The following is a 23,051-nucleotide window of genomic DNA, read 5'->3' as shown; positions in this document are numbered from 1 at the left end:
TACACATCATCTTGACCATTGTTACTCTGAACTCCATTTCTGACAATTTGGTTATATCCATATCCATCAGTTCTGTGGCAGAGGCCACAGTCTCTGTGTCCTTTCTTTGCTGAGGGTTTCTCCTCCTCATCATTCTGATGAGGAGAGGTTGCAGGGTTGCCTAGAGCCCAAATTATTGACCAGGACCCAGGCAGTGTGCACTTGTTTTATAGGGACCTTAGGGATGGGCTTCTTGATTTTTCAGCCTGCCTTCTGGGGGAGGGGCCTGCTGCGCCAATACTCAGGCAACCCTGTTTGGGTACAGTCTCCGTGTCCCCTGCGAGAGGGGATGGGGATGGGCACACTGTGAGCTGGTATTTCCGGGCCTTTGTTCTCTGATGGCTTTCCCTGGCGGTTTGCTATGCCTCTTCTGAGAGTAAGAGCAGCAGTGGCCATATCCCAGCCTCTGTCTCAGAACAGAGGGATCGCAGGGCGCCTGGGTGGCTCAGTCGTTAAGCGTCTGCCTTCGGCTCAGGGCGTGATCCCGGCGTTATGGGATCAAGCCCCGCATCAGGCTCCTCTGCTGGGAGCCTGCTTCTTCCTCTCCCACTCCCCCTGCTTGTGTTCCCTCTCTCGCTGGCTGTTTCTCTCTGTCAAATAAATAAATAAAATATTTAAAAAAAAAAATAGCAGAGAGATCACAGTCTGCTCTCCACTGAGCTATCCTGGCCTCTTTAACTCTGTTTCTGTCGGTGCTGCCAAAAACCCTGCAGTGTCCCAGGATGTGCGCCCCACAGCCACTCTACCAGCCCGAGCTTCCAGGGCCGGCACGTCTCTGTCCTTTGTGCTTCTAACACCACCAGCCGCCCCTGGTTCCTGCGCGTGCTCCCGAGCTCCCTGTTTCAGTGTGGTTCGCATGTGCTCTGGAGCGCCGCGCATGCTCCCGAGCTCTCGGTTTCAGTCTAGTTCAAGTGAGTGCTCCGGAGCTCTGGTTTTCAGTCTGGTTGCATGCGCGTTCCCAGGCTCACGGTCTCAGTTTGATCTGTCACGGGTGTCGGTCCTCAAGTCTGGCCCGTTCCCCAGTGCAAGTGTTTACTGCTTCCCGGTGCCCGAACGCGGCGGCTCCCTCCCCCTTCTGTTTATCTTCCGATATCTGTGCGCGGATTCACAGCTCCCTGCTTCGTACATCAATACTCAGCCCTGGAGATGCTCATTTGTAGAGATTCAGATGTATCTTCCTGCGTCTCAGGCTGATTCCGTGGGTGTTCAGGATGGTCCGGTAGATATCCAGCTCGATTCAGGGGACCAGCTGAAGAAGGGCTCCCCTACTCTTTTTCCTTCCTTAAATATATGTTTTTGTCCCAACTTCTGGAGTCCAGATTCCAGCTCTACCATGACCTGTCTGACTTTGGGCAAGTTCTTTATTCTCTGCACCTCAGTTCCCTCATCAGGATATTAGGAATGAAAATAACACCTCCATCACAGGATATCGAACGTTAAAATGTGTCAGTCCATCTATAGATGTCAAGGAGTGCCTGATACACAGTAGGAAGCTCAAAATTTTTATCCGTGGTTAAATATATATGCTTCTTTTATAAATATTATATCACATTCTACATACTTTTCTGAATCTGATTTCATCGCAGGCAACAAAACTTTGTGGAAATCCCTCTGAGTCATTTTGTGTGGATCTAATTCATCCCTTTTAAAGCCCCTACGATATTCCATAGCTTGGTAGTACTATAATTTATTCAGCCATTCTTCTGTGATGAGCAAGCGCTTTCTTCCCACTTTATTGCCATACAAATAATGCTACATAGATGTCTTTGCCCATATATCCTTGTAAGCAGTGCTTTTATTTGTATGGGAAACATTCCAAGAGCGTGAGTTCTGCTTTTGAGGAGTATGTGTTTTTAATAGATACTGCCAAATTGCTTTCCCAAAAGGCTGTAACAATTGGTATTTCCATCAGCAATTATGCTTTTTGTTCTTTTCTGATATTTGCCACTTCAGTGGGCGTAAAGTAATATTTCATTACTTTTGAAAGGTCGGGATTATTATTCCAATTTTGTGGGTAACTGAGGCTCTGAAAGTTTGAGTAACTGGTCTAGTTACCCAAAGGTAGAACCAGAATTTGGAAACCAAGTCTGCCTAAACCCAAAGCCCATGCTTTGTTCATCGCACCATGCTGCTTCTCTCATCATGCGTTTGGAGCAAGAGATATTCCTTGCGTGAGGGAAGTAGGAGGCAGGTAGGTCCAGAGTAGTCACAGGGCAGCATGGGAAAGCTGAGACCCAAAGTAGGTGAGTAGGGCAGCGAGATTGAGGCAACAGCGGGGGGTGGGGGGGTTTGGAGCCAACTTACTTGATCCACATTGCAACTTTGACCCTAACCTGGTCCTACAATGAAATATGTGCAGAGAAACTTCCCATCTACCCCACCAGATATAAGTCCAAACTCCTTTGCATAATATTCATGATCTTTCCATATGGTCCGGTTCTACACCTTCAGATACCCTGCTCTGTAACCCAACTCCCATGGGTAATATTTCCCAAACCCCCTGCTGTACAGCATTCTGCCTTTGTTTTCTCACATCTGTTTTCTTCAAGATTCTCAGATCGATTTCCAATATCTTACCCTTACATGAGTCATTTACTCCATCATTCCCTTCTTCCCCCCTCCTTCTTTCCCTCCTTTCCGTCTTTCCATCAACAATTATCTAAGCAAATATTTTTATGACAAGAATTATACTAGATGATGCAGGGGAGGGCCATGCACCTTTTCACCTTTCTTGATTTCTCCCCTCCTCATTGTATTTCATTCCACGCAATCGTGAACTGTCTCTTCTAGTTTCTTATCAATTTGTTTGTTAAACTTCAAAACTTACGGTTGCCTTGTATCAATATCAGCTACATACAGGACTTCTGTAACTCACTAGAATGTAAATATCTGAAAACCAGGTAACCAAGTCTCATTCATTTGCATGTTCTGTACCAAGCTCAACACAGTGACTTGTGCACAGTAGGTCCTCAATATTGGATATACAGCCTATCGTAGAAAATGAGCCACTTATAACTGTCCTAATATCATGGCCATTTTGCCAAAGTATTTATTACTATTATTAATGGTCCTAATAGAGGGAATTTCCTTTCAGAATTCTCCTATTTCAGAAATGAATTTTCCCCAAAATGTCATGCTAGAAAAACACAAAGGTAAATTCAAGGCAGAGACTTCCCTATTTGTTCACTTTTATCTGGATATTCCTCCCCTATCAGAGAACAAAATAAATTTCTTGTAAATGGAAAATGTATATAGATTATTTGCTATGGTTGAAGCTCATTATTTATGTTTAATTTATGATGAAGCTTTTCCAATAAGCTTTTCCAATGTTTTGATTAAATAGGTTCTAAATTGGATTAAATGGGTGAAAGTAGAAAAAATCATTTATCTTCTTTTTAGTATTAAAAGTACATTTATCTACCACAGTTTAAAATATTCTCAAGTGGCCATTGGAAGTCAAGTAGTAGTTGCCTTACAATTACATTTTCATATATATTACTTTTCTTTACAAATCAAGTGTGACTGTAATTATATATTTGTAACAGTCAGTTTAGTTACTTGATCTCTTGGGGCACATTTCTAAAGATCTGGTGAGTGAGACTTGGAAACAAAATCATCAGATTAGGATATAGGGATTATTTCAGTGTGGTTGCCACCCCTTTGCCCAACACACAATGTTGGACCAAAATTTAAGTTCACATAGGCCTAAATTAGTATGAGCCTCCCCGTGATCTATTTTCAGATTCACAGACCTAATTTTGAGTTCTTTGGTGCAAGTCATGCATCCTTTATGAACTTCAATTTATTTTGGATTCATAACACCACTGCTGTGTGACTTAGGTAACATTTTTAGGTTGTGCCTCAGTTCCTCCTCTGTAAAATGAAGATAGTTATAGTATTATATTATAAGGTCCAAATATCAACATTGGAAGAAGTTAATTCCAGCCCTCCTGAATGACTTGGAGAGGTTCAAGACTTGACGGGAGGAAGTAATTCAGATTCGGTGGAAATAGCCAGAGAACTAGAATTAGAAGTGGAGCCTAAAGATGTGGCTGAGTGGTGCCATCTCATGAGAAAACTTGAATGGATGAGGAGTCATTTCTTGTGGATGAGCAAAGAAAGCGGTTTCTTGAGATGACGTCTACTCCTGGGGAAGATGATGTGAAGACTGTTGAAATGACAGCAAAGGATTTAGAGTATCACATAAACTTAGTTGATAAAGCAGTGGCAGGGTTGAGAAGATTGACTCCCATTTTGAAAGAAGTCCAACTTTGGGTAAAATGTGACACGTGACAGAGAAATAGTTTGAGCCACGTCAGTCCACACGGCAAATTTCACTGTTGTGTTAGTTTAAAAATGGCCACAACCACCCCAACCTTCAGCAACTGCCAGCCTGGTCAGTCAGGAGCCATCAACATGGAGGCAAGACCCTCCACCAACAAAAAGATTCCGACTTGCTGCAAATTCAGATGATGATTAGCTTTTTATTTTAAACAATAAAATGTGTTTTAATTAAGGTAAATACATTGGTTTTTTAGACATAATGCTATTGCACGCATAATAAGCTACAGTGTAGTGTAAACACAACTTTTATGTGCACTGGGAAATCAAAAACTGCATTTGACTTGCTCTATTGCAATATTACTTGATTGCAGTGGTCTGGAACTAAACCCACAATATGTCCAAGTAGATGGAGCTCATAGATACAAAGAACAGAATGGTGGTTGCCAGAGGCGGGGGATGATGAGTGAGAAAAATGGATGAATTGTTTTAAAAAAATTTTTAGCTTAAATAAATGGAATAAATTTATATTTACAAAAGTTTTAAAAAAGTACACATTAGAGTACACCTCAAAGTCCCTCAGAGAAAGTAAGAAAATAAACTGAAGAAGAAGAGGAAGAGGGAGAGGGAGAAGAAGAGGAGGAGGAAGAAGAAGGAGAAGGAGAAGAAGAAGGGGTGGAAGAGGAGGGGATGGAGGAGGAGGAGGAGGAAGAAGAAGAAAGCAAACAAAGCTCAGCTCCCTTCTTTTACTCAATAATAGCATATTTTCAGTAACAGAAATTGATTTTAGCTCTAGCATTATATGGAGAAAGCCATTATTTTCCAGTGGTCATGAGGTGGTCTGGTGTATGACTTTATGAGAATTTTGTGCCTATTTATACCCTCGTATAATACAATAGATACAATAAAAATTCAGAGTTTAGCAATAAACACGGACTACTTCTGGGTTCATTTTATGTCCTTACTCTTTCCCCATGGAAGCTCCAGAAGGAAAAAGGACATGGTTAATGAAAAAAAAAATGTTTTGGAGAGATTTTTTTTTTTTAAAGCAAATCTACATTAATATTTGAATTAAAAACTGAGTGCTGTACTTTAAAGGAGTTTGAAAGGATTTCCAGAGTTACTTTGGAGATACGTATTTGGGCCGCTACGTGAGATGTGACATCACTGAAAAACAGAGATCCTGACGATGGTTCGCATGCAGTGGCACACGATCATATTCTGAGTGAGCAAAGGCACTAGAGAAAGGTCATATTAAAGAATTGACTCTACATTCATAAGCAACATCGCGAGGCTCTTGCTCAGACATGCCCATGTGTAAAATTTTATAGCATTCATCAGCATGTTAATCAGTGTTCTTATCAAATGAGTTCTACAGTCAACAGTGTTTCGAAATTTCAAAGTTAGACAAAGTTGAGTAGTTTCTACAGATTTCTCAACATGCTCCCATGCACTGAGAAGGTCAGGTGAGGTGGAAGCCTATGGCATTTTCCAGAGCAGTTGACCCAATCTCATCTAAAAAATGTTTTGCTTCTTACTCTTTTTATATGCAGACCGTTTTTAAATCCAACAAGACACGGTGTGGGGAACAATGCCACATCCTCTCCAAACGAGTTAAAGAATGTGAAGTTTTGATTCCAATAAATCATACTCGCTATTAAGCACAAAATAAGCAATGATAAAATTACTTTTTAAAAAATGAGGGCTGAGTTTCTTAAATTTGTGGTAGTACAGTGTTATGGAGGAAACATTCTCCCAAGTTTCAGAAAAGGATGTAGCCTCTCATAGTTTTTGACAATAGATATTTTCATGAGCAGAAATATGTTGTCCTGCCTCATTCCTAATGATACTTGCTGTCATCTATTCTTTCTACCACTGTTCCCGGGGGGTATATTTATTGCAAGAGACAGAGCGAGTCAGAGAGAAAGACAGAGAATGTCTCAGAACTGCTGCATTCCTTAACAAAAAGAAAGGAATAATTGGCTAGCTAGCGGTGGAGACTGGAAGGTATTTTAATCCAGTACAAAGACAAGGTTTCCTAACAAGCATTGTTGGCATTTACTGAAAAGTTTGTCTTCCTGTTTCATTTAGAAATTTGCCCTGATATTTTGCACCAGATGTGTCAAATTAAAGTGGAAAGACAGGCAGAAGGGACAGTAATACTCACATACAGATGTGCATACACAAAACAACACATGTGCACACATACACACACACACACACACACACACACATGTGCGTACACACACTGTGTTTGAGACCCAAATAAATCTGTACAAGACAACATTCTCCCAGCTTTATCTATGATTTAGGATGTTTCTGTGATACTGGCAGACGCATCTAAGTCTTTCAAAAGCCATTAAGCTCCTTCAGTTTGCCAACTATCCATAAATGTTGTCTACGCCAACCACAGTGTGAGGCAGAATCAATTCTGAGTATTCCCTCCATAAGTCTACCTAACGAGGTAAGAAGACATACACTTCTGTTGACCTCTTGCTCAGAGTAGACAGTTAGGGACTTGAGATCACTCTAAGCATCTGGCACTGGGTTTCTCTGAATCCCTCTTTTCAATTTCAGGAAAAGAAGCAACCGTATTTTCTCATCCTATAGTTTCCTGCTTCCTGTTTTCTGCTGGGTCTTCCTTCCAACCGGAAATCCTGGTGTAGACTAGCCTAGAGAACTTGGGTCTACAGTTCTCACAATGTACACTTATTTATCACCTAACATCAATGTTTACCAGGATCAGCGGCAAAAGCAGGGGTTGCTCAAGCAAACTCTTGCACACATACGCCGCCTTCTTCTTGACAACATGCTTTGTCCGTGGTCAGAGCCCCTCCCCATTTCCTCTCTAGCACTTCTCCCAAGGTTCAGCTAAGAGAACATATCAGACTCTGCTCCCACTTTATTCCACAAAACATCCATTCTTCTGTCTTTAATGCCTTCTGCCTCTTCCAACCTAGTGGGTGTCCTCTTTGAACCATACTTCTGACTCCACAATCTCTCTTTCTCATCAAGTGTAAAGAAGCCAGGAATTTGCTTGTGATCCACAAGGTGACTATATGTCCTGTTTTTGTTGTTGTTGTTTAAGTACAATTCTAACTGCAAAGATTTTATCTTCTTATTAAACCACATAATACGATTTCTGGGAGAAAAATAATAAAAGAAAAAAGTTTTCTTCCTGAGTATAAGCTATCACCCCATGGGAAACTAGATTTGGCTGTTCTTTCCACAAGTTTTCTGCTAGTTTTTCAAGAAAAAAAAAATTGGAGGTGAGATGTAAAAAATAATAATTATATTCCTCCCCCTCCCCCTCAAAATATCTTTTCTGTCATGTCATGTCATCTTTGCTAATTTTTCCTTTATTTTGAAAATCCTTTCAGACGAATAAAGAAATTGTGTGTCCTAAGAGCTTTGTACATAGATCCTAACTAGGTGGGTTTGAATAATAACAGCAATCAGAAAAATACAACTCCCAGGGGCGCCTGGGTGGCTCAGTCGTTAAGGGTCTGACTTCGGCTCAGGGCATGATCCCAGCGTTCTGGGATCAAGCCCCACATCAGGCTCCTCTGCTGGAAGCCTGCTTCTTCCTCTCCCACTCCCCCTGCTTGTGTTCCCTCTCTCACTGGCTGTCTCTCGCTCTGTCAAATAAATAAATAAAATCTTTAAAAAAAAGAAAAAAAGAAAAATATAATGCCCAAATGTCATCATCTCACTTAATTCTTTCAGTAACTCTTTTAGATGGACCAGGAGTTAGGTCACACTAGCTGCTCTAACACGAATGTCAAACTGACACAGGAGAAATTTGTTTTCTCATGCCTAAAAAGTCCACAGTGGGAGGCAGAGTTCCACACTGTCATGCAGGGACTCAAGCTGATGGAGGCTCGTGAATTCCAGCCTGCGGCCCTCGGAGTTGTCCTGAGTCTTGACATCCAGTCAGCAACTAAGTAAGAGAGAAAAAGGGTTGCTGAGCTGGTTTTTTTATGGCCGTGCCTGAGAGGGGCGCCCAGCACTTCTGCCCACTTTCTGTTGACCAGAACTCAGTCACCTGGCCCCACCTGGCTGCAGGCCAGATGTTCCTGCATCCTGCAGGCTTCTCCTTCCCGTGTGACTAAGAGAAGGGAAACGGATTCATTGAACAGGTACCCGGTATCTCCTGGAGATGAGTGATATTATTACTAGTAGTAGTCATTATCATCATTATTATTTTTATTTTATTTCCCTGATTTTACAGATGAGGCAACCAAGACTTAGAATGATTAACTAGGCCAGAGCCACAAAAGCATTGAGGACAAAAGAATAAACTGCAGCTTGAGACTTTTTGGAAAAAAAAAAAAAAAAAGTAAAAGTCTTTCATTTCTGTGGGGTTTTTTCTTCTCCTTATGCCATGAGTCTGCTCCATATTAAGAAACACACACACACACACACACACACTCTATTAAGGCTTTATGAGATCCCACGGGGAAAAAAAAGTGAGTGGTAAATTCTTGGGTTTTATTTCCACATTTCTGTTTTCAATGACAATAGTATGTTTTAGGTTGTCTGCTGTATTTTTTTTTTAAGATTTATTTATTTATTTTAGAGTGAGAGAACATGCGAGCAAACAAACGAGGGGAGGGGCAGAGAGAAAGGGGAGAGAGAATCCTCAAACAGACTCCCCACTGAGCGCATAGACTGACGTGGGGCTTGATCCCACGATCCTGAGATCATGACCCGAGCCGAAATCAAGAGTTGGACGCTCAACCAGTTGAGTCACCCAGGCGCCCCCTCTGCTATATTTTAAAGACAGTAATGCCTCGGTCTAAATGATAATATGTCTGGATTTTTGTGTGCTATTTTACAGCCAACTCACTCTATAATTTTTATTCATTCTTTATATCCTTCCTTATTCCAGAATCATATTAAAGGTGGTTCCCTTAAAACTGACGCCTGTCATGAACAACAGCGTCTTTACAGATGCTAATAAATGAGCAAGTATCGCAATAGAGGCTCAAACGGAACTCTGATTCATGAGTTTGCTTATTGGTTTTCCTACTGGCAGCTATCTTACTATATTTGGTCTTGAAATTCACAGAGTCGTGTTATACAGACAACTGGTTTTAATGAGTCTAAGGTCAAGTGTATATATTTGAATCCTCTATGAGTCAGTTAACCTATATAGGTAAAATATTAATGGTCATATTAATATATTGTATTTGAATATGATCTCATTTCTGAAGTCAAGTAAAGGGTGACTGCTCCTAAGGCTTACTGCTATTACCAGACAGAGCAAAATAAACAGATTACAGCCCACTCTGTCTTGAATTCCTGTAATACCTGCAGGTTTCCCTCAAAGTGAAATGCAAACACCGAACTGTAACCTGTAAGGTGCACCATGATAAACTCTCCTTGTCCCTCCATTCTTATCTCACGGAACCTTCCCTCCCCTCACTGTGCTTCATCGTAGCCTTCTCTGGTCATCTTTTTAGGTGGAGCCCTCCTTCCCTAAACCTTTATCCCAACCCCCTCTTATCATTTCATAACACCTACTGCTATCTGCAACTATGTAAACCTCTTTTCCTTTTGCATACTTGCCCTGCATCCATCTCGCTCCACTGTAACTTAAATTTGGGGGAAAGGGCAGTGTCTGTGTTGTTGATCGTTTTATCCCTGATTCGACACAGTCTGGCCTAGAGAAAGTACCAGTTAAAAGGTACGGGTGTGGGGTGCCCGGGTGGCTCAGTTGGTTGGGCATCTGGCTCTTGATTTCAGCTCAGGTCATGGTTTCAGAGTTGTGGCATTGAGCCTCTGCACTCAGCATGGAGTCTGGCTGTCCCTCTCCCTCTGCTCCTTTCCCCGCTCTCTCTCTCTCTCTCTCAAATGAATGGATGAAATCTTTAAAAAAAATAAAGGTTTAAAATGTATGGGTGTTTTTATGGCCATCAACAGATATTTATTAGGTTTTAACTTTATAAGACTTTCTGCAGTGGAAAGAAGAAAATATGGTTCTTGCCTTTAAGGAAGTTACTATCTAGATAGAAAAAGGAGATATGTAGGTGTTAGTTACATAGCCAATATCAGCAAGAACAATAAGAGTAGCAGCTAATGTTTATCTAACCCTTGTTATACACCAGATGCTGTTCTAAGAACTTTACATGTTTTCACTCATTCCGCTCTCATCCGCGATATCAATGCAGTTATCATCACACTGTCCAGACAAGGAAAGAGAAGCGTGGTGCCAGGAGGTAGGTGGTCTGAGGCCACACAGCTAGCATGTAAGACAAAGCATGACAAGCACGGAGGAAGGATTGCACTGAAACATGTTATAGGAGCTGGGAGTCAAGGAGCATCTCTAGCCTGGGATTATCTGTGAAATGAGGGTAGAAAATATGACATTTGAGCTGGGATCTGAAAGATGCACAAAGGTGATAAAGTAGAAGAAAAGCTATTCTCATTGAGAGATCCATGAAAGGTTGGAAGTAGGACATCAGACAACCTATCTCAGGTACGATGAATAGATCCGCTTGGCTTCATGATGGATCCATCCATCCACTCATTAATTATTTGCTAAATTAGAACCCTGAATGCCAGACTAAGAAGTTTGGGTCAAATCAGTATAAAGCAAAAATTTTCAACTATTAAATATTGTTGGGGTGTAAATAGTTTTTCAGTGTGGTGGTTGTTACAAATTTATCATTCTCTTTCTTCCTCTAATTCCTTCTCAGAACATCCTCTCTGATTATACCTAATTAGACGCTTCTCCTCAGCTTTCCGTATTAGCATTTACAGGTGCTTCTCTATAAGCCCAATCAGATTTTCTAGTTTGTGATGGACCATCCCTTGGCAAGATGCAATTTTCCATCTTCATAACTCCAGCCTTCAAATAAACATGTCTTTAATTATTTGTCTAACTCAAGCTAATACTAAGTTCTCTAGAACAGCGCTGTCCCATAGAGATAAATATGAGCCACAAATGAGAGCCACATATATAATTTGAAATTTTCTAATAGCCACATTAAGGAATGAAAAAGAAAGAGGTGAAAATTGTTTTAATAATATATTTTATTGGGGCATCTGGGAGGCTCAGTTGGTTAAGCATCTGCCTTCAGCGCAGGTCACCATCCCAGGGTGCATCCCAGGGTGCTAGGATCGAGTCCCAGTATGGGCTCTCTGTTCAGGTGGGAGTCTGCTTGTCCCTCTCCCTCTGCCCCCCTCCCCCGCTCATGCACACTGTCCCTTTCAAATAAAGAAATAAAATCTTTTTAAAAAGCATTTAAAAATAATATATTTTATTTAACAACTATATCCAAAATATAACAGTTTCATCATAAAGTTGATATAAAAGTTATTGATGATATATTTTACTTTTTTTTTTTTTTTTGGTCCTCAGTCTTCATATTTTGCACTTACAAAACAGGTCATTCAGACTTGCCACGTGGCAAGGACCCACTGGCCACGTGTGTTGGACAGGATGTAGAATTAGCTTGAGAGGAAATATGCTGTAGTGATGGTTTATCACGTAGTCTTGAAGCTTGATTCTTTAGGAATTCTTGCCTGCAGGATTTGATTCAAGCAGCAGTGATATGACCTGGGCCTTTCTTGACACTTGGGCAGGGTTTGTTTTGTTTTGTTTTGTTTTGTTTTTTCTGGGTGTGTGGGCAGCTGCAAGGAGGTTCAGGCTTGCAGCAGTAAGATCCAGTGTATCCACTGTGGACGAGGAGATGCTCTGAAATGGCTCTCCCAGCCTCACATGTTGGTACGGATCTCACAGATTCAGCCCCTCTTGGAGCTGTGTCCTTCCTCACCACGCATAAGGTGCTTGCTCTCCCTGCAATGGAAAATCTGTGGGCAGTCCATATGAGGATACTTATTTTAAAAATCCTACTCTAAATGCAAGTTGACTTAGATACAGAAGAGAAATGCACACAGATGGGGCTTCGGTTCACAAATTCAATATATTTTAGTGGTGGTTCTTGAAGAGTGGTCCCTGGAGCGGTAGGATCAGCATCACCTGGGATGTTCTAGAAATGCAATCTCTCAGGCCTCACCTCAGACCTACACCATCAGACGCTCTAGGAGAGGGACCCAGCAGCCTGTGTGTTAAAAATCCCTCCGGGGGATCCCAGGGCACGCTAATACTTAAGAACCACGATCATAAGGAAATAGTAAGTTAAAGGCAAAATATGGGGAAGCAGTGAAGGTTTGATGTTTGAATGTTTGAGAAGAGAAAAAAAGAAAACATTATTTTCACTCTTTCAATAAGATTCACCGCAGGATCTATTGACTTGGCCAGCCCTCATAGCGCAATTAAAATTCACTTTCCCAAGCAACCATATGAATAAATTTCACCCACGTAATGTCGGGCGAATGAAACCAAACAGAGGAGAGCATGGATTGTGTACCATTCCATGTATATAAAGTCTGAAAACAGGGACAGCTGATGCTGTCAGAAGTCCGAGTGGTGATTTTTGGAGGGGAGAGGGGGTGGCTGAAAGGGGGGATGAGCAGACCTGCCAGGACACCCCGTATGTGGTGTTTCTTGAGCTCGTGCTGGTTGTACAAGGGTGTTCAATTTGTGATACTCCATCAAGCTGTATACTTCTTGAAATTTGCACTTTTCTTTATGTATCTTTATTTATCTTCAATGAAAAATTGAGAATTCCAGGGTTTTTTTTTTTTTCCTCAAAAATCATGAACACCCCTTTTTGGGAAGTGTTCAGTACTAGAAATGGCTTTCACTCATCTGAGCCAGGGGATAAACATAAGCGCGCCCTGAGGGTCTCCTGCATTCTCCGCTCCATGAAGGTCCTTCCCCCACTGCTGGTTCTGCTCAGTGTCATCCTTTTCTCTGCCTGCATCAGACCCTTTTGATTATTTTTTTAGAGATGTATATATTTATTTGGGGGAGGGGCAAAGGGAAAGATTCTCAAGCAGACTCCCTGCTGAGCGCGGAGCCCCACAGGGGCCTCGATCTCATGACCCTGAGATCATGACCTGAGCCATAAACAAGAGTCAGACGCTTAACCGACTGAGCCACCCTGGCGCCCCCAGACCCATCTGATTATTAAGTCATTACAGCAAACTGGCCTCAAGCAGGATCCTTCCAAGAAGATCTGCATTTTTTAAAGTCCCCAAAGAAAAAAGTTTCAAGTCCCAAAAGAATGCCATGCTTCTGTGGGAACAATGAGTGACAGAACTATTATTTTGGAACAGGGGTCCCCTTACATCTCATGACACAGACAGCCATCAGGCCATCAGCTTCAGCTACTGACTCGGTCGCCCCGATCAGATGTGTTTTCCTCACCAGTGATGTAGGGAAGAGTAGGAGAGTGTGGGCCTAGCAGAGGGGCAGGGGAAGTGATGCAGTGTTCCAGACAGACCTAGGACTATCCTCAAGTTGGCGCTGCCTTCGTAGTGGTGCTTTATCAGGTAACAGGTAGCAGGTCACTGAACAGGATGTGACCACAGACGTGTGTTGGAGGATTATTCAATCCTTATATTGTAGGTCTTTTAGTCTATAACAATAAAGCTACTCCTCATTTTTTCCAACCAATATGACTGTTGGTTATTAAACTGGTCTATCTTTTTTAGAAACTTATCACTCTAGTTCTGTACTATAAGCGGAACTGATGGTCTGCCAGTACACTCTGTGACTGCTGCAAATACCTTTAAAATGCCAAAATATTTCCGTGGTGTTTGGCAAACGGTGACTTGACTCCCCTCTTTGCAACTAAACCTCACTACCATCCCGTCATCCGGGACCCCCCAGCAGGCTCGAGGACCCTGCCCCAGTGGGTATGTCCATTCTGATGAGCCGAGTCCAATGCCAGTTCCTGTTTTAGATGTCATCCCAGATTCTCTTATCACGACTTTATCCAAGTGATCTAAACAGTGACTCCTTGATACAGTTGAAGGATCAATGAAAATGAGCTCCGGAGAGTTGAGATGGGGAAAGGAAACCTTACATTTCGGGAAGATTCCATTTGCACATCCCTGTTGAGACTTTGTTCTAAGGTGCAGCAGGGATACCAACTTGAATAGCTCACATTCAAAAATTAAGGGCCCCTGACTGGCTTAGTCAGTGGGGCATACGACTCTTGATCTTGGGGTTGTAGGTTCGAGCTCCACGTTGGGTGTAGAGACTAATTAAAAATAAAATCTTAAAAAAAAAAAAAGTAACACAGACATGCACATGTCAGTGTTATGGAGGGAATGCCTTTGTCCTCCCCAAACACAAATGTCCTATGTGGAGCCCCAGCCCCCAGTCTGATGGTATTTGGAGATGGGATCTTTGGGGGGTAATTGTGTTTAGAGTGGGGTGGAACCCTCATGATGGGATTAGTGGCCTGTTAAGAAGAGGAAGAAAGAGAGATCTCAGTCTCTGAACATTTGCACACACACTGATCCATGTGAGGACACAGCAAGAAGGCAGCCCGCCGCAAAGCAGGGAGAGTGCCCCCATCTGAGACGAAATCAGCCAGCACCTTGATCTTGGACGTCTAGCCTCCAGAGCCATGAACAAACACATTTCTGTTGTTTAGGCCGCTCAGTCTATGGTGTTTTGTTATGACAGCCCAAGCAGACTAATACAGTCGGTCGTTACATTAGAAAAATCTATTAAAATGATTTCTAGAACTCGTAGTTAAATCTAGTGTAAAACAGTAATGGATTAAAGTAAATTATTTTATTATTTCTTCTTCCTGGAAATATAAAAGAACACTTTGGGTTAATTCTTAGTATACTTCCCAAGATCCTCATAAAATCACATTTTGCAGTATTTTGTCTTAACACATTTTTCTCAGTTGATGAGGCAAAACATTGCCTTCATCATACAAATGCTTCTGTACACCCCATTTCCTGTAATACCGGATGTCACCTGATTTTTCCCCCACCAGGGTCATATCGGAAAATGAAATTGACTGAACTTGTTTTATTCTGCAGGACCAGGCTGTTCCCCTCTTTAACTTTCTCTAAGTTTCTTGGTTCAGTATTTTTCAATCTGTGTACAAGGTTCATGAGGGTGCTGTACATTTGAAATGCCTAAAAAGGTGAGCAGTTTAAAAAATGGATCTAGGGGCGCCTGGGTAGCACAGCGGTTAAGCGTCTGCCTTCGGCTCAGGGCGTGATCCTGGCGTTGCAGGATCGAGCCCCACATCAGGCTCTTCCGCTATGAGCCTGCTTCTTCCTCTCCCACTCCCCCTGCTTGTGTTCCCTCTCTCGCTGGCTGTCTCTATCTCTGTCGAATAAATAAAATCTTAAAAAATAAATAAATAAATAAATAAATAAATAAATAAATAAATAAAAATAAAAATAAAAATAAAAATAAAAAATGGATCTAAAAGAATGCCGTACTTCTAAAAGTCGTGTTTGTAAAAGGCACTTTAGAAATGGTTGAAGCTTCCGTACACATTAAAATTAGATAATGAACTTGCGAGAACTACAAAGGAGGTGAAGTCCGGCTCTCACAAGCTCTGCAGAAGCCACACACACCGGGGTCACTGCTGTTGGGAGGAGAGTCAGCGAGGAAGGAAACCACCGCAGCAGCGCCAAGAACTGGGTCATCTGGAAGCAACAGCAGCTCAAGCATTTCCTCTGGAGACTCGGCAACTCCTCAAACACCTGTCCGCTCAAGGAGCATCCAAAACTTACTACTTTCTTTGGCTCTTTCTACTCTTCTAAAGCCACCAAGTGACTCATTATCCTTCTTTGTTCTACCCCATCAGGAGCTTGTGTTTCCTCCCTTCTCTTTCAATGAATCTCTGTCTTTAAACCCCTCTAGGCTTTGAAACTTCATCTGTTTTACCATCAAAAGCTCCAAGACTAATGGATTCCTAAGAGACGAATGGATTCCTCTCAGCATAATCTAATATTAATTCTCTGCTGTCCTATCAGCCCACCGTAAGGTCTGTCGGCCAACCCACAGATGACTGCCCAGAGCCAATCCCTCACCAGTCACCTGTAGCCCACCTTTTAGGATTGCATGGTGCCAAACATGGCAACCATCTTTCCCTAATCAGGTGGCAGACACTTTCCCCGACATTCCCTAATTAAAGGAGGCACAAGAGGGCTATAAATCAGAATAAGGCAGACATCCACATTTTTGCTGCTGTCGCAGAAGACAGGTTAGTGGCTAACTTGGCTGTCTTGGTTTGGAGTCTCCAAAAGCAAAATTCTCAGACGAGGGGAGCTGGGGCTCTATCTCTCTAAGAAGTATAGAGCACATTCAGAATTGTCTCCCAGAGAGGTGAGGAAGCAGGTTGTATCTCCTGAATCCCTTGGGGAGTCTCTAGTTGGGCATTAGCTGCTGGGTCCTTCTAGTTCATCCAAGGAAAAATGCCCTCAGTCAGAGTCTCAGAAAGGAGCCCATCTCCTGGAACTGCTGCGATCTCAGTTGTAGCCCGGGGGATATTGGTGGGGCATTGTCTACTGTAAGGCTTAGCTATAGAGAGATCTAAACGCTGGAGACCTCAGAGGTGGGAGTGGGCTGGGAAGAGGTAAGAGAAAGTAGAGTGAAGTGAATCCAGCATCGGGGCACCCAATATCACAACAACATAGGGTTATTTAGAATGGCAGGAAATTGGATTAATTTGAACGTCCAATAATAGACACAATGGTAAAAATAGCTTGTGATAGACCCACAGAGTGAACCACTCTGCAGCCATTCCTATTATAGAACTGCACTCAATAGCACAGTGGAACATTGAAGAAAAAAATAACTGAAAAAAGTAAGCACATCCATTTTCTTTTGGATGGGTTTGTGGATCCTTCTAGATAGAAGGAGCAAATAGGTGCTAAGGAGAAATCATCCAGGTCTTTGAAGTTCGCATAAAGTGTGTAATTCGCACAAAAGGTCCAAGTGCTTATCTTAGTCTCTAAACACATGCTTTTACATCACTTGGGACGAAAGACTTGAGAAAAGACTGCTCCAACAGGGTGAGTTTTGACTCAGTCCTTTAGGAATATAGGAAATCCCTCTGGCTCTCAGTAGTGTTGGGTCCCTGGCATCCCAGCCACACTCCCCAAGCATCGGGCTAAGAAGAGCCTGTGCCCAGAAGTTGAAGCATTTATGAATCTGGAGATAGACCATGTCTACTGCCTCAGCTTCTCCACAAAATAAAATAACTGAGAAGCAGTGGCCAGTCTGTGACTCTGCCCAGAGTTAGGGTCCAGAAAGCCCTCATCATTTCTCCTACAGGGAATGTTCTCTCAAAGACTTTCTGGTATCAGATTGAATTAAAAGCATAAATAAAATACTCCCTGATTTATAGATGAACATTTTAATAGAATTCCAAGTCAGTTTCTACCTAGAACCATAGCTACTTTTCATGCCTGTGGTTCGGTCAGATTTAAAAAAAAAGAAAAAAAAAGGATGTCAAGAAATCCTGCTGTGCAAGGCTTAGCCAGAGAGAGGGAGGCAAGATCAGAAAGGAATCGGAAGGACGGAGGTCAAGGATAGCAGGTCCCAGACAACCTGGAAACAAGAGCAGATTTGCCTTTGTTTACATTGCCAAGGGGGAAAAATTAACTTGATGGAAAAGGGTAATTAAGCATTTCTTTTTCCATCATGGTCCAGCCTGGCTCCATATCCAGCTGTTCTATTAGACGTTGTGATGATTCTCCGTCGAGTCACAGAGTTAACGATGGCCTGTGTGGCATCAATGTCACACGGCGCTACTTCCCACCATTAACCTTTATTTTATTAATAGACAGTAAAAATCTCAGAGTGAAGAGAGTCCAACTCAGGTAGGCAGATAATGAGGGAAGCCTGAACGTTTACAGAGAAGTGCTGTCAGAACAAAGAGATGATTTGAACAAATCAGCAGATTAGCCTTGAAAGGTACTTAGAGAGATTAGCTGGCTCAACACCCCCAGTTCCTAGGTGTAGAAACTGAGATCACGTAAGGTGAATGGGTTTTCCTAGAGTTACCAAGCTTGTCGTCGTAAATCTAGAATCACAACCCCAAGCCAGTGTCCCTCCATCATGATTGATCTTCTTATTTGCTTGTATTTTCGACAACAACCCGCAGCAAAATAACACCTCCAAGGTTGGAATTAGCTGGTTTACACGAGTTACTGTTTGGCGTCTGGGGTGTGTTTTCTAATAAAAATAAAGTTAGTGGTACATGATGGTAGTTTTCCCAGCCCTGCCTCAGAGACTGGTAGTACCCGCATTCCATAACTCTGGGAATAATCGGCCCCCTTTTAATGGGGGTTAATGATTGCATAATGAAGACAAATGACCCACCATAGCTCAGTCTGGCTTCCCAATACTCAGGGCACTGTCCTGTCCTACGGACCTGGTTACTTTTCAGGTAAATATAGATCAGCCTTGCATGTCCGGCTGCACTGGGACCGAGCATAGTTGAGATCATTGGCATCTGAATACCCTGGAAATGTATTGCAGGATACATTTTTCCTATAGAGGAATAGTCACCGCAAAGCTTCGATGAGACCATAATCGGCTGTGGAGACGCTAGTTTATTGTGGATAAACACACTGTTCAGATGGAGGAAAACCTACTTTATCCTAATTGCTTCACATAATAAACCAGCGATTCAAATGAGCAGGCCAGGATAAATGTTTTGCTTGGTATAATCCAATCAGTTTCCAAGAATCAGAGGAACTCCAGCAGACTCGCGTAGGAATGTTTACACGCTACAAAGCAAATATTTCAGGCATAGGAGTTTGTATATAGCATTTATTTTGTCCAGACCCCTTGGAACTTTTACACCAAAATGACCTCCTACCGCAACTCTAAATAGCAGTCAGGGATTACCTGTCTTCCCGGACAGATTTTGTACATCTCTCGACTTGAAAATGTTTTCAAAGACAGTTAATCATCCATTCGATCTTATACTTTACAGTCATTTCAAATTTTGGTGCCAAATGTTGTTTACCAGCTGGATTGTCCTCTTCTTTTGTTAAACCCATCTGTATATGTTTTTGGTAACTTCCTCAAGTCAAATCTACCTTAAGAATTCAAGAAGTGCTGGCATGGATGAATTCATGGAGCGGGCATCAAATTCTGTAGCTGACTGTCAATTACTATCCTAAGAACCTTTTGTAAAACGGCAGTGTCCCTGGCATTAACGTATCAATTTCTCTAGTTACTTTTAATCTTGTCAGGGTCATGGGTCCCTGTGAAAATAAGACGGAAGCGATCTCCTTCTAAGAAAGTGAACACGACAATCTATGTACACGTTTTGCGTATCGATTTATACCTCTAGAGTATATTCAAGAGTTAAGAACTAAGTTCTTTTTTTTTTTTTTAAAGATTTTATTTTGTTTATTTGACAGAGACAGCCAGCGAGAGAGGGAACACAAGCAGGGGGAGTGGGAGAGGAAGAAGCAGGCTCCTAGCAGAGGAGCCCGATGTGGGGCTCGATCCCAGAACGCCAGGATCACGCCCTGAGCCAAAGGCAGATGCTTACCGACTGCACCACCCAGGCACCCCAAGAACTAAGTTCTTAATTAAGGTTAAGAACTTTTGTTGAGGGGACATTTTCAAAAGGGATAGCACTTATTTCGATTTACAGTTTAGATGTTTATTAAAAATGCAGTAGTTTCATCACTTGTCATCACATTGTCAATCTTGACATGTACTATTCTGTATAGACATGTGTAATTGACTACATTAAAAATGACCTGCTTTTTAGAATTTCTGTTTTATGTTTTTTAAAATTGTCACTATTCTTTTAAACCTTTTCAACTTCCTAAATGACGAATTTTTTTTCATGTAGGGAGGTATTTCTTTTTTATTCTTGCTAATCTTAAAAGATAATCTATCTTTAGAGCTTTGGCTGGAACATTGGGCTTCATATTTGCATTTGAAAAAATTTTCTAATAGAACATTCACCTTAAAGATTTTGAAAGTCACAAGCTACGTATAAAGTTAATTCCAGTGCTCTGCTATTAAACTAACATTGGCTGAATCTCAGAATTAGGTGATAACTCCACATTTTTTGAACATTACCAAATGATAATTTTTAGAATTAAATAAACTATGAATCCAAGGTGCTGCAAGAATTGAGTATATACAACTACATTTTTCACAGTGGTTTATAGAACTTCCCTAGAAATAATAAGCTCTTTTGGTGGCTTTAGATACTCGGTATGTTTTCTTTCTTTCTTATTATGAATAATGATTTTGTGTACATATACAGTGCAACTTCCTTTACCTCCTAGTTGGAAAAGCTCCACTGTCATTTCAAACCCGCAACTAAGTCTAACATAATAAGATCTATGATTTAGGGGCGCCTGGGTGGCGCAGTCGTTAAGCATCTGCCTTTGGCTCAGGGCGTGATCCCAGCGTTCTGGGATCGAGCCCCACATCAGGCTCCTCCGCTGGGAGCCTGCTTCTTCCTCTCCCACTCCCCCTGCTTGTATTCCCTCTCTCGCTGGCTGTCTCTATCTCTGTCGAATAAATAAAAAATAAAATCTTTTAAAAAAAAAAGATCTATGATTTAAAACATTCAGGACCATATCCAGTCTTGCCAAAGTTCATGTGCCTAGGAATTGAAAGAGCCCTTTGAAAAGAGAAACTTCAGTGTAAACAATCCCATAGCCATGTAGTCGTGTGTAGATGCTGTCATGAGCTTACACCTTTTATCCTGTTTTATTGCTGTGTGTGAAGGTGGAACTATTTCAAATACAAAACAAAGTAACGTGTGGGTTTGGTGATGGGTCAGGTTGATAGGAAATCCTTGCCATCCCATCAAGACGTGTATTCGTGTCCACATGGAGTATACTCAAACATTGTATTTCTAGGATATATAGTCTTTTATATATTTTATTTCTAAAATTAGGACGCATTCTTAAATTAATAGTGTGTTACAGCGCATTTGGTAGCATTTTTTCCCCTGCCTATACAAAATAATAGTGAAAATAATAATTGATGGTGTCTTGGATTCAGTGAAACATATTATGTACACATTAGAGCACATAAGATCAGAAGGCACCTTAGCAATGTTAAAACAACTCTCCACGGAAATTGAAACTGAAGGGTCAATTCATTTGCTAGAGAGACAGATTTTGGTGACAGTCCAGAGATTAATTTTTCAAATTCTTTCACCCATCTCATGTAAATCATTAGACCATAAGCCCATAAACTCAATGTAAGTCACTTTTTAAAAGACATTTCTTATGTAATATTTGATGCATGAAACATAATGTTTATGTAAATTATAAAGCATAATGAATTATTGTTGAGTGTAAACAAACACAACTACATGCAAAATCTTGGATAATCTTAAAACTTTAATGTTGAGAGAAATGAGTACTGCCCAAGCCTACATATCAAAAGATGCCATTTTCTATAAATAAGTAAAATTTTCAAAATTAAAATTTAGCTTGATTCATAGAGTTCCTTTTTAAAATCATTGTTCACTTTCAGTGTTAATGTGGAAAAATGTATTCAAGGTTTGTTTTTCTTTTAATCCACATGTTAGAGCCAAAATTAAAAAGGCATGTTTTAATGGGAACTGGTCTAAAACAATTTGACTAGAGTGAGAGAACAGTTTGGAAAATGTGTCTATGCTCAGTTTTGTTTCCAAATTTGGACTTTGAAACTTATTATCAGTCTCAGAAAGAAATAAGAAGCTATGCAGATAATTAAACATTTGCCTTGGGGGAATTATTTGCAGTTAATTAAAATCATACACTTTGGGTGTATACTTGCTTCACTGGTTATTAAATTTGAATCATATATTAACTACCCAGGTTTCTCACTTGTCCATCAAATGTTGCTTGTGGCAGCTTCAAGAAACAAACATTCTCATAATACTCCAAACTGCATTGTTTAAAACGATCTCCTAGTGTGGGGAGGGAGAGAGGGAAAAGGAATAAGGAAACAAAGAAAGAAAAAATAATTTGAGACTCTGTCTGATTCAGTTCTGATCAGAGTTACAACTCAATGGAGCCACGCAAACTCGGTAGAGAACCCACTCGTAAGTAATAGGGGTCTTAGTCTGCCATCCCCGGTTTATTCCATGGCCATATGCACACAAGATTAGCTCGTGGCTTTTAGATATCTTTAGATTACCGGTCTTTTAGCTGCATGAAAAATATCCCGTAGATTGTAACCTCTATGAGGGCAGAGTCAATTTCTTTTGACTCCCCAACCTCAAGAAGCGTCTGCCATAGAGTTGGCCCTTAATAAATACTTTTGGAATGAAAGAAAGGCCCATTCTCTGTCTTCCCACTGATCCACCCATGTGCTCTTTACAATGGCTTTCTAAAGAGCCTACAGAGGGGCCTCGAACATCCAACAAGGAATCCTGTGTAGTCTTGCAAGAGTCCATAGTCATTGAAACCTACTTGGCCATGTTATTTCCTGTAAGTATATCGTATAACAAAAAAAACATGAACTTATGCTGATTTCGCATTTAAATGTGCCATACGAGGGAGAGGATGAAATCGCACAGAACAGAAGGTTTGCATTCCCCTTTGCTATTGTTCTTCTGGTAGTGTTCCGCAGGAAGATGAACTTAATTACAGCTGGATTTCAAAGCTCTACATCTGGCTTTCTCAAGGACTCAAGGCTCCCATATATGAACAATTGCAGTAATGGAAGCATTAAGAACATTAAAATTGATATTCCTTTAATCTCCTCTATTTTGCCTTCCTTTCATATCCTTTTGCACAATTCCCCCAAAGACTTTCACTAATGCATAAAGCCTGCTTATATTTTTTCTTTGCTGCAAAAAGATGACCCAACCAAATTTCTATCATCCTTACCTTTGTAAACTTTGTACAAG

General features: G+C 41.3%; 1 protein-coding gene across 3 annotated transcripts in view; it reads left to right on the top strand.

Moving 5' to 3' along the window:
- MACROD2 (mono-ADP ribosylhydrolase 2) overlaps positions 1-23,051 on the top strand; it is a 1,912,358-nt gene that overhangs the window by 1,812,445 nt on the left and 76,862 nt on the right. The window lies entirely within an intron of this gene.

The sequence above is a fragment of the Ursus maritimus genome, unplaced genomic scaffold (genome assembly GCF_017311325.1).
Source record: "Ursus maritimus isolate PB19 unplaced genomic scaffold, ASM1731132v1 scaffold_22, whole genome shotgun sequence".
Taxonomy (NCBI): domain Eukaryota; kingdom Metazoa; phylum Chordata; class Mammalia; order Carnivora; family Ursidae; genus Ursus; species Ursus maritimus.
This window is presented reverse-complemented; position numbering and strand designations above follow the sequence as displayed.